The sequence below is a fragment of the Vidua chalybeata genome, chromosome 4, assembly GCF_026979565.1.
Source record: "Vidua chalybeata isolate OUT-0048 chromosome 4, bVidCha1 merged haplotype, whole genome shotgun sequence".
NCBI lineage: Eukaryota > Metazoa > Chordata > Aves > Passeriformes > Viduidae > Vidua > Vidua chalybeata.
This window is the reverse complement of record NC_071533.1, coordinates 29,594,939-29,605,410: the sequence shown is the minus strand read 5'-3', so window position 1 is coordinate 29,605,410 and position 10,472 is coordinate 29,594,939. Positions and strand designations below refer to the sequence as shown.

Genomic DNA, 10,472 nt, shown 5'->3' with positions numbered 1-10,472 from the left:
TACTATATTTGTATAGATGGTCTTTTACCAATCTTCTCACTGATTGTACTGTTTCTCTTCTTTTATATGTTACTTCTACTAAAACCATTACACTACCTATAATAGAACGAGCAGAAATGGAACAATAGAATAAGGGAAGAAAAAGCCCAAAGGTCTTGCATCCCTGTAAGTATCAAAAATGAGACCATTTTCCTGAGTCGGGGTAAGAATTCACAAATCCTCTCTGATGTGATATTATTGCTATGAAACTTTTATGTAAATGTCATAGCAAAGGATGGTGGTGTTACCAAGACCTAGGGTTTGAGATTGAAATTTCTTTTGATGAGATCATCAGTGCTATCAGCTCTCTGAGCTGATGCTGTCACAGCACTGTCCTTTACCTTTACTTGCAGTCAGATCCTGGGACTGCTGTAGTTATGTCTGGCTAAACTTTCGTCAATGTTTGTTGCAGTAAATTTACTCCCTTTGTCTCTCAAGTGGGGATGAGTCTTGGGAAATAGGGTCCAGTTCTTTGGTGGCATCCCAGAAAATTTACCTTATCTATCTTTATCTGCAACTGGGAAGTATTAGACCTTTACACCTCTTGAAAATGAGATCTTGTATAGCTATTTTTTTCTTTATCTGTTCATTTTATTGAAGAGAATATTTACATTATAACTCCACTTGAGCTCAGTATGTCCATGATGACCTGTTCCCTACATCCTAAGATGAAAGATGATTTTAATTCTTGTTTTCTTGGTATTACTTCTGTTGTATCCTCTCTATTTTGTTTCAATGCAATAGGCTCTGTCTACAACCACGATTTTATTGTCTAAGTCTGGTGCAATGTGCTTACACACAACTTTACAGTACTCAGTAATGGCATGGGAAAAATGTGAATTATGCCTTACCAGTGACTCTAAAACATTCTTGAGAAGAACAGTAAGAAAAGAGAGACAAATCAAACGTCTGTCTGCTGGGAAGGAGACGGTTTCAGTTCCATCATGCAGGGTGTTTAACATGACCTTCCCAAGGTCAGCCAGGACAGCAGTTTCATTTGTAGGGAATTAAAGGCAGAACTAACCGTGTCTTTGATCAGAAGATTGCCTATCAAAAAGAGGAGTTCTTTGCTTCTTTACCTCAAGTCTGTCATATCCATACATGAAGCAGAGAGAAATGATGTTTCATGCCATTTAGGAAGTGGCAGCAGGCAGTCTGAATTGGTGGATTTAGTTTTAAGTAAGGTTTTGACAGCCTATGTGTAGCCTAAGCACTGCAGCTCAAAGGGTGGGTGAAGCTTGAGCCGGATGAATCAATCTGTATTTCACTAACAACAAGCAAACCTTGTGGTTTGCTTATCTTGCCCCTTTTGCTACCTTTTGTCTGCTCCCGGGACTTTTTTCTCACCCAGCACAACAAACTGTGATTACAACAGCTGCTGGCCCGGTGTCTCCTGCTCCATTGCCTGCCTCCTCCTACACCAGCAGCGCAACAGCACAGCTTCTCCACACTTCTGGTCTGTTTTTGGCAGAGGGAAACCAAAACATGGATAAGCACTATGCTGCAAGCCAGGACTATGTGTCTGCTGTAACTCCCTCCTCACAGGAGTCCTGCTAAAGGGTCTGTTTCCCAGGCACCAACTCTGCCTCAGAAACCCTCCCCAGTCCGGGACCTGCATGTGTGCACCGCACACATCCCATTACATGGGATGCCTGCATCTCCCATCCCAAACCCTGACACATGCAGCCTCAGGTATGGGCAGGTTACAGAAGCTGAAGCATCTGCCTGAGACAGAGCTCAGTTTTCATTCTAATTTCCGCAGGCAGTGGGATGCACAGCAATGCCAGCCATTAGGATATATCTACCTGTAAACAACTGGAGAAAATAATTTCTAAAAAGTCAGGATTCAAATTTAAATTGCATTAGTAAAAATGAACTAAACCTTGTCAGAAGACCTCCTTCAGAATTACCATAATTTGGGTCCATGTTTTCCCACACAAAGAAATCCTTTATTCTTCCCTTTATCTGCAAACAGCTTATAAAATTTATCATAGATACCTGATAAAACCAGCTTACAAAATTTGTAATAGGTGCTTCATAAAACCAGAAACATGGGCAAATTAATCAGATTTTTAAAATGGTGGTTTAGTATTTGAATGTGCTCCTTTCATTTGGTTATTTCAGCTTATTATTTATGGCATTTAAAAGACGACAGGGTCAGCTTTCCTCTATAATAACATTTCTATAGCAGATTTGTTACTCGTGCATGTGCCCTCTCTCCTGGCTAACACTCACATTCAAATAATCATCTAATTTTCTATGCCTTTTAGCATAGAAATTTAGGAAGATTTAGGAATCTTTTCAGTTACCAAGGTTGTTGATAGATTGCAGTCTTGCCATTAAGTTTAATACCAACCTCTGGTAGGGGTGGTAGTCCATCAAGATTAAAAATACCACGGGAAGAAAATGCATCCAGACAAACAGCAAGTATCCCTTCAGCCTCTAGGCAGAGTGCTTAAAAGCCCCAGGGTTTCTCTTCCTCTGTCACAATTTCATGCACAGTAATAACCTCTGGCAAGGTTTTTGCATTCTCACTGGATTGTATGTTGAAAACAATACAGTTCCACTTAAAATTGTTCTGTGTGTTATTTTTAAAATAATTTTTATTGAAACTGTCTGTGTGGTGACATTCAAGTCTGGCATATGACAGTGTGATTAGTTCTGCCAATGCATTGATCTGCAGTACAATTCCTATTTTTATCCCTACTGTTTGAAGTATAGTCACTCATGACCACATTTCCATTAAAGACTACACGCTGAACCAGTTTAATCTGTGATTAATAAAATAATCGTAACATTTTCATTAAATCCTCAGCCAGTCCGAGCACCATCATCAGTGCTGGCAGAGTAGTGATTTTCTGTTTCTTGAGCGATGCATCTGCCATTGTCAGTGATCTACATTGATTTGAAGCCAACTTTTTCCTTCACTCCCAAGTAATGTGTACTCAGTATTAGTATCCCAGTTATGTTTGACCTATGTGTGAATTTATTATTCAACTGGCAGAGAGAGAACACCACAATTAGTAGAAAGCCAATGGCATAAGCAATAGATCCAAGAAATAGGAACCAGTAACCCCTTGACATGGATAGGGTCTGAGGAGAGAAACCTGTGTTCTCTTAGCTCAAGGGGCAAAGATCCATACTGCAGATACAAAAGTTTTAGCAATGCTATTTCCTTTGCAGAGGGCAAAAAATGCATGTGTTTTTGTAAACCTGTGGGGAAAAGACCTTGCTAAATGAAAATATTATTCATGCAGATTTAATTCCTGCCTGCTCCAGGAATAAGAAGTTAAATTACCCGATTACATCTTTACCTATATACTTACTGCAAGGCTGCTTTGTCGTTCTGTGGAAAAGGTGATATTTTTGTGGGGAAGCAGGCCTCACTAGTGAAGGAGGCTTCTGTCTGCAAAAGCACCCCTTGCCAATTTGTTACAATTAGCATAAACTAGGCAGGAATGGATGTGTGGAAGTTCAGCTGGTGAGGAAGGGATGTGCCTGCAGCTCTCAAGAGTGAGAGTGCTTCTCTGCTGCATTGTCCCAGTGGGGACATGGCAGAGGTTTGGAGACTCAAAGGAGCTCAAACATCTGTTTTTAATACACGGGAAAAGAAAAATCAGGTAAACAAGGTAACAGGAAAGGGTAAAGGAATACCAGGCAGAAGACGATGGAGAATAAGAGACAGATTTACAACTGAATAGCAGACAGGAAAAAGTTAGTGGGCAATTGGAAGGCTTTTAGTGCCTTTTAGTGCCTTTTAGTCAGACATCCGGGTCCCAATCAATGCTTGTGTGAGGTCTGGGCAGAGCAGCTGATGTCTGCCTGGGCATACCCTGACATGGCAAAGATCAGCTATGATCTTTGGAAAAGGAAGGAAATGCCAGACCTAAGGTACATGAGTAACCTTAATTTTGCTCTTGTTGTATATGCTTTATGATGGCAACAATCAAATACTGCTTTTTTTTTTTTTTTTCCTTTTTCCTGAGGCCTAAGCTTTTGTCAGTGGCCAGGCTGAGAGCTGCATTCAGCCATCCCATATGCTTAATGATCAACAATTAAGTACTCAGTTTTTACCTTGTTGTTTGTTGAACAGTGCTGTATATCAGCATCACAACCCAAAGGAGGCCTAGCAGAGCTCTTGTGTGATGGCCACAACTCTGCAACTGGAGCACATGGCCATCACAACGAGCGGCTGAGGGAGCTGGGGTTGTTTCACTTGGAGAAAAGAAGGCTTGGGGTGACCATATCACTCTAAAACTGCCTGAAAGGAGGGTGTGGCCAGATGAGGGTCAGTCTCTTCTCCCAGGCAACCAGAAACATGACAAGAGGACAGTCTTAAGCTGCACTGGGAGACGTTAAGTTTGGACACTAGGAGGAATTTCTTCACAGAAAGGGTAGTTTGGAAAGGGCTGTGCAGGGAGGTGGTGGGGTCCCTGGAGCTGTTTAAGGAATGACTGGATGTGGCACTCAGTGCTATGGTCTAGTTGACCATGGTGGTGTTCGGTCATAGGTTGGACTCAATGAACCCAGGGGTCTTTTTCGAACCGAATTGTGATTCTGTTAGAGGCTCTTGTAAATAACGCTTGGTTTAACCTTAGGAGAGCAGGGACGGGGTAGCCATCATTCCCGTTCATGGGTTCGCGGCGCCCGCAGCCCGACTGACAAAGTGCTGATAGGGACAGGTGAGCCCCAGTTTCTGGAAGCACCAAGAGTGACCAGCACTTCCCACCGCCGGCTCCCGGACAAACCGAGCGGCGGCCGGGCACGGAGCGGCATGCACCGGGATCGCCCCGGCACCGGCCATTCCCATGGCGGGAAAGGGCGGGGCGGCCACGGGGCCACCCCCTTGTCCCGGGCTGAACCGCGCGGCCGCGGCGGGACCTGCGCGGCTCCGCCTCGCCCGCCCTCGGCATCATCGCTCCGCGCCGGCACCGGGGCGGGGCGGGCCCCGTTGCCGGGTTACCGCTGTCATCCGCCCGCGCCACCGCCGCGCTCGCTCCCTCTCCCGCCCGCCCTCCCCGCCCCCTCCCGGCGCCGCAGGAAGCGAGCGGATCCCGGGGCGCTGCTGCCGCCTCTCCCCCCACCGCGTCCGGCGTCCCCGGCCCGGCCCTGCCTCGCCGCCCAGCGCCCCGCGCCGCCGCTCCCCCCACATGCCGCAGAGCGGAGCGGTCGCGGCGCCGAGCCCCGCCGCCCGGCTGCCCCGCCGCGCCGCCCAGCTGGGGCCCTGACGGCCCCCCCGCCGCTGGAGCCGGGGCCCGGCGGCGCCCGCAGTGCATGAGAGGGAGAGAGCGGCGGGGGCCGCGGCCCGAGCCACTCGCCTCCCGGCCGGCGGCGGTGCGGGGACCGGCCCGGGGGGCGCCGAGGGGCGGCGAGGCGGTGGCTCCATGTGAGAGGACGCGGCGGCGCACCTGATCCGCCGCCGGGACAGCCGCAGCCGGGGAGATTCCTCGAGGGCCACCAGTCCGCAGCCCGCCCGGGGCGGGGGGGCGGCTGGATCCGCCAGCCCTTTTGAAGTCACCCGGCCCCCGGCGGCAGCCCCGGGGCGGGGGGGGGCAGCGGTCCCCATCCCGCCGGGGGAGAGGGGCTCCGCCTCGCCGCCCGCATCGCCCCGCCGGCGGGAAGGCGCGCGCGCCGCGAGCGGAGGGAGAGCCCAGCGGAGCCCGTCCCGAAAAGTGAGTGCGAGCGGGAGGAGCCGCCTTGGGAAGGGGTTGGGTGCTCCGGGGCTGCCGGCGGAGCGGGCGGGGGGCCGGGGGCCGGGGCGGGGGGCGCGGCGCCGGCGGTCGCCGTTTCCCATGCGGCTCACGTTGCCGGCCGCGCACGGTCTGCTGCCCCGCGGTCCACGCGCCGCTCCCGCCCGCCGCGGAGACGGGGCGGGAGGGGGGTGCTCCGCCACGGCCCCCGGGGAGGGCCGAGATCTCCTCCGCAAGTTCTGCCGCCCGCTTTGTGCCGAGAGCGGCGGCCCCCGCGAACAAAGGCGGCGGGCTCGGACCCCTCCGTCCCGTCCCCGCCCGGGGAGCCGAGCGGAACTGCCGCGGCGGAAAGTTGTGCAAGGTTGGGAGCGGAGCGCACGGCCGCAGTGCTGTGAGCCCCGAGGGTTTCAAACATCCCCCACCCCGCTCCCCCGTTTTCCTTCTTTTCTCTATAGGTTGAATGGCTCCTAACACACCCCGCGGCTGCCTCCTGCCCGCTCATTTACATAACACTTGGGTGGAAAATGTAGCTCTTCATTTCGCGGAAAAACGTTATTGAAGAGTTGCTTATTTTCCATGTAAAGTATTTTGAATGTGTTTTAAAAGCCAGGAGTAGTGTTGGCTCTTCCTGTTTATCGGAGTAGTTGCTGCTTCACGAGGCACGAGAGTGCTCTTGCTCTTACTCCAGACCTCACTCCGGGACTGGGTAAAGAAGTGTCTCGTTTGGGAATGGGACTGTGTTTGCTTGGGTTCTGTTTTGCTTTGCTTTTTAGAATTTCCGCCCCGTGCATAATTTCCCGTTGAGCAAAAACTGTATCAAAACTTGAAGTTTTTCAATAGAGTATCTTAACTTTCTTTTAACTGAAGAAAACAACACCTCCGTAGCTTGTCGGGGAAGAAACAATTGTGTCTGCTAGTGTTAAATTGTACTATTTGGGTGTTAAAATTTATACAGCAATTTGTTACATATGAGGAGGATGTACTGCAAAATGAAGAGAGTAGGTTGAATGTCGTTTATTTGATGAGACAGTGCTCAGACAGAGATCCAGAAATTGTAACTCTTGTGTGGAAACTGTCGTCTGCACGAGTCCTCTCCACATCTTCCTGGAAGGAGTCTAGAAAGACTTTGAAGGGGAACGTTGTAGGGTTTGTCGGGCTTTTCATTAAAAGAAGAGTGTACAGCTTGTGAACATCCTGTGGGCCAGTTGCTAGGCGCCTGCTCTCCTGTGCTTTCTTTACCAGATGCAATTGAAAGCAGAGGAAAACAAAACGTAGCAGAAATGTACACAGTTGCTGAAGTATATGGGTGTGAACAGAAGGCCATACTCCAGCATTCCAGCTATGGATGCTTGCTCTGTGCTTCAGTTTGTGCAACACTTGAGAGCACTTACTGCCTGTTTCCCAGCTATATCTTCTCCATTCTGCTGAGGAGATAGCCTCTGAAAACTCGGGAAAACCTAGACATCGATAGGAATTTTAAGGTAGGCAGGGCACCTGATCTTTCACAATTTCATTTTGAGACACAGTTTGCTGAAGGTAAGAAGATTAATTTTCTTTAGTTTGAAATATCTCCCTATCTTAAGCTTTCTGTCATTGCTGCTGTTTTGAAAAGGGGTGTAAAGAAGTTGAACTCTACATTTGGTTCATTCCTAGCTTTTCTCAGTCGCAGAACTCAGTGGTTAGGAAAGGCAGTTGCATTCTCTTCAGGCCAGTATTAAGGAGATGGTCAGTTCTGTGCTGCATTTAATATCTACAGGAGCAAAATGACACTATATCCTTTTTTCATGTGGTGATTACACTTGTTTTGAGGCACTTCCTAGTCCCAAACTTAAATCTGCCCTTTCTCCATCATCATCTGGTTGTTAATGGCAGCCTCGTTCTGTCTCTGATGGCAATTATGCATTCTTGTTGGTGTTCCAGGTTCATAAATATCTCAAAAAGATATATCACTTCATGTTTTAAATTTTTTTTTGTCAAGGTTTGGATTTTTCCTCCTACTGCAGCTTATATCTAATCAGTGTAGGTCCTTTGTTCAAGCTGAATAATTTACTAATAGAACAGTGTCTGTTTGGAAACATAAATGTTTATGAGTAATTATGTGATTTTCATTTGCATTAACTGTTAGAAAAACTTATACAACAAATAACTTTTTAGTTTAGGGAAAGAAATACTTTTTATCTTTAGACTTAGGCTGACAAATTAACTTTACTTCCCCTTATGTATGCATGCGGTACTTTGCAGAAGTTTTGTTCATTACTTCAATGGAATTTGTTGTCTCTGAATGAGGAAAAGAAAGGAATGGTGTGTGATGATTTAGGCCAGAAAATGTTATTAAACAGAGAGGAATGCTACTTACTCTTCTGTCTCTTTAAAGTAAACAGAGGTTTTAAAATTTGGACAGTATTTAATGAACATGTTTAATCTTCTGAATCTTTTTGTGAAGAGCACATGCAATGGCTGTATGTACATTACACTTGAAATAAAAGTAGCATAAAGACCTTATCTGCATAGCTGCTTCAGCCTTGTTATATGTGGACTGTGTATGTCAGGTAATTCTGGAAAGACATGATAAACATTGCATCAATTGCTCATGAAAATGCTCTTCCACAACAAAGTATTGTGCTTTAGTCAATTTGTGGAAACTGATGGATGGTTCAGTACTGAAATGCTCTAAGTATTCACTGGGTAGACAAAGTCTATTTACTGCGATCACTGCTATGGATATTAAGATAGTCTCTTGTGACAGCAAAGGTGACAAAGATTTTAGGTGTTTGTCTGATAAGACCTAGGCCCATGTAAGCATGGAAACTGACTTACTGTCAACAAACTTTTTCATCTTGCTTTGTGGTGGTACAGCTGCTGGTTATTACACAGGCTCTTCTGGCTAAATCAAGCAAGGACAGTTTAGCCCAGAGGATGTCTGCAAAAGACTCTAGGCAGCACAAGATGCTTACAGGTGCCCGTCCCAGAACACCCTTCTGGCTGCTATTAGTGTGTTCTTTAGGGCTGTGTCACTTCTGTGTGTTTGGCAGCCCTTAGTGGCTTCCTCTTGGATGAACATGTTTGGTGGCTTTGAGGGAGGAATGGACAAGTCCTTATTTTGAAGTGACTGGTGAATAAACGTGTTGTCAGGTGTATTGGGTACCTTCTTATTCCTATGTTAGGAGAGAGGAAGAATATTAAATCCCTGTCCATTCCTCACCTGTCACAGTTTTGCGTTTAGTAGAAAATGAAAGGTGGTTCTCCATCTTTCACTTTGTAAAGATTATTGGTGAAATAATAAAGTAATCAATTTTTGGCTACCTTCTCTTTTCAGCCAAAATCAATAAGTAAATATAACAGCTTGATTAGGCTCTTACTTAAGCATTAAGCTACACATTTGCTTTTCTTCTTTGAGAGTTTTGCATATGCAAGGTGTTTTTTGGCTGTAATGAATTGTGAGAGGCATTGTGGCTCACTTGCGAGGGGACATTTCTTGATCAGGAAGAGGGAATGGGAGTAATTAAACTGTTGCAATGCTGTGAATCCTGCCTGGGTCTTTGCAGCAGTGGTTCTGGTTAGCTACTCCAGTGTTTGTCCTGTGCATACACTGCAGTCATGTATTTACTAATAGATCCTTGCTAGGTTTTTTTGTCAGTAATGTGGACGTGATTTACATCTGTAATGTCAAGTACTTCAAAACTAAGGGATGTCAGAGTAAAAGGAACTACTGCATTCAGTTTTGCTCATGCTCACTATGGCAAAAAATACGTGTTCATCTCCTCAAGACTGCTCATTTTTGCTAAATAGACAGATCTGTGTAATTCAGGAACTCTGCTCTATTTTGTTTTCTCAGTGTTCTGTGAAACAATTGCAGTTATTTTTACAAGGGTGAAACAATGCAATTTTTTCTATAATGTCATGCCTAACCTACCAGCAGAAATCTTTTCATTTGCTGTGGCAATTGAAGATGTTACCATCAGCTAGAGGATACAACACCCACAGCTGGTTGGTAAGAGGAGGTGTGTAAAATATTGTCCAAAATTATCTTGCTTAGTTTAGGTAAGCTTTGCCTGAGTCTTGAGCTGAGACAGTTGGCTTTGCTTTGTGCTGGAGGATGAAGTGTTGGTGTGTGCTGTTTTGGTGGCACACTTCTGGTGTGATGGTTTCAGCAGCTGTGTGCTTACAGGTAGCTGCAACAACAAGATTTGCTCTCAGTTATTTTTTTCCCAATCCAAATCCCTTCAACATGATTGGTGGTGGTTGTTGCACTAGGAACTAGTAGAATTTGTCTAGTTTTCTGACCCAACACAAATATGGCCATAAAATAGAGAAGCATGGCATGTTTTAATTAAGATATAAAAGAAACAAAGAAAAAAACCCAACTAAACAAAAAATATGTGCTGTTTTCCCTTTTGGCTGTAATTTAGAGTTATACCAGTATGATACATTTTGCAATGCTATTTACCTTAGCTTATATTGAAAAAAAAAGAAAAACAGTTTTTCTTTAATACTCTCATAAAAGGTCGAGTGATGTTTGGATTTTTATAATCCAAATACATTGTTATGAAAATGATTAACATATTGATGTACCTTAGATGTTTTGTGGGCTGGGGTCATTGGGATGTGGAGGCAAAAGGAATGGGTTTCTTGAAATTGCTTAGTGTCTGAGCTCCAGTATCGGAGAATCCTCTTGCGGGTAGTGCCTGCTAAGCTGGCCTAGGTGAGTCTAGTTTGTCTTGTGACCTGAGACTGGATGGCTGC

The 10,472-nt window shown here is 46.0% G+C and overlaps 1 protein-coding gene across 1 annotated transcript in view; it reads left to right on the top strand.

Moving 5' to 3' along the window:
- Positions 1-5,589: 5,589 nt before the first annotated feature.
- Positions 5,590-10,472, top strand: part of FBXW7 (F-box and WD repeat domain containing 7) — a 176,418-nt gene continuing 171,535 nt past the window's right edge. Inside the window, exon 1 of the mRNA XM_053941379.1 lies at positions 5,590-5,711. The gene's annotated coding sequence lies outside the window, so the exon portion shown is untranslated. The remainder of the gene's footprint in view (positions 5,712-10,472) is intronic.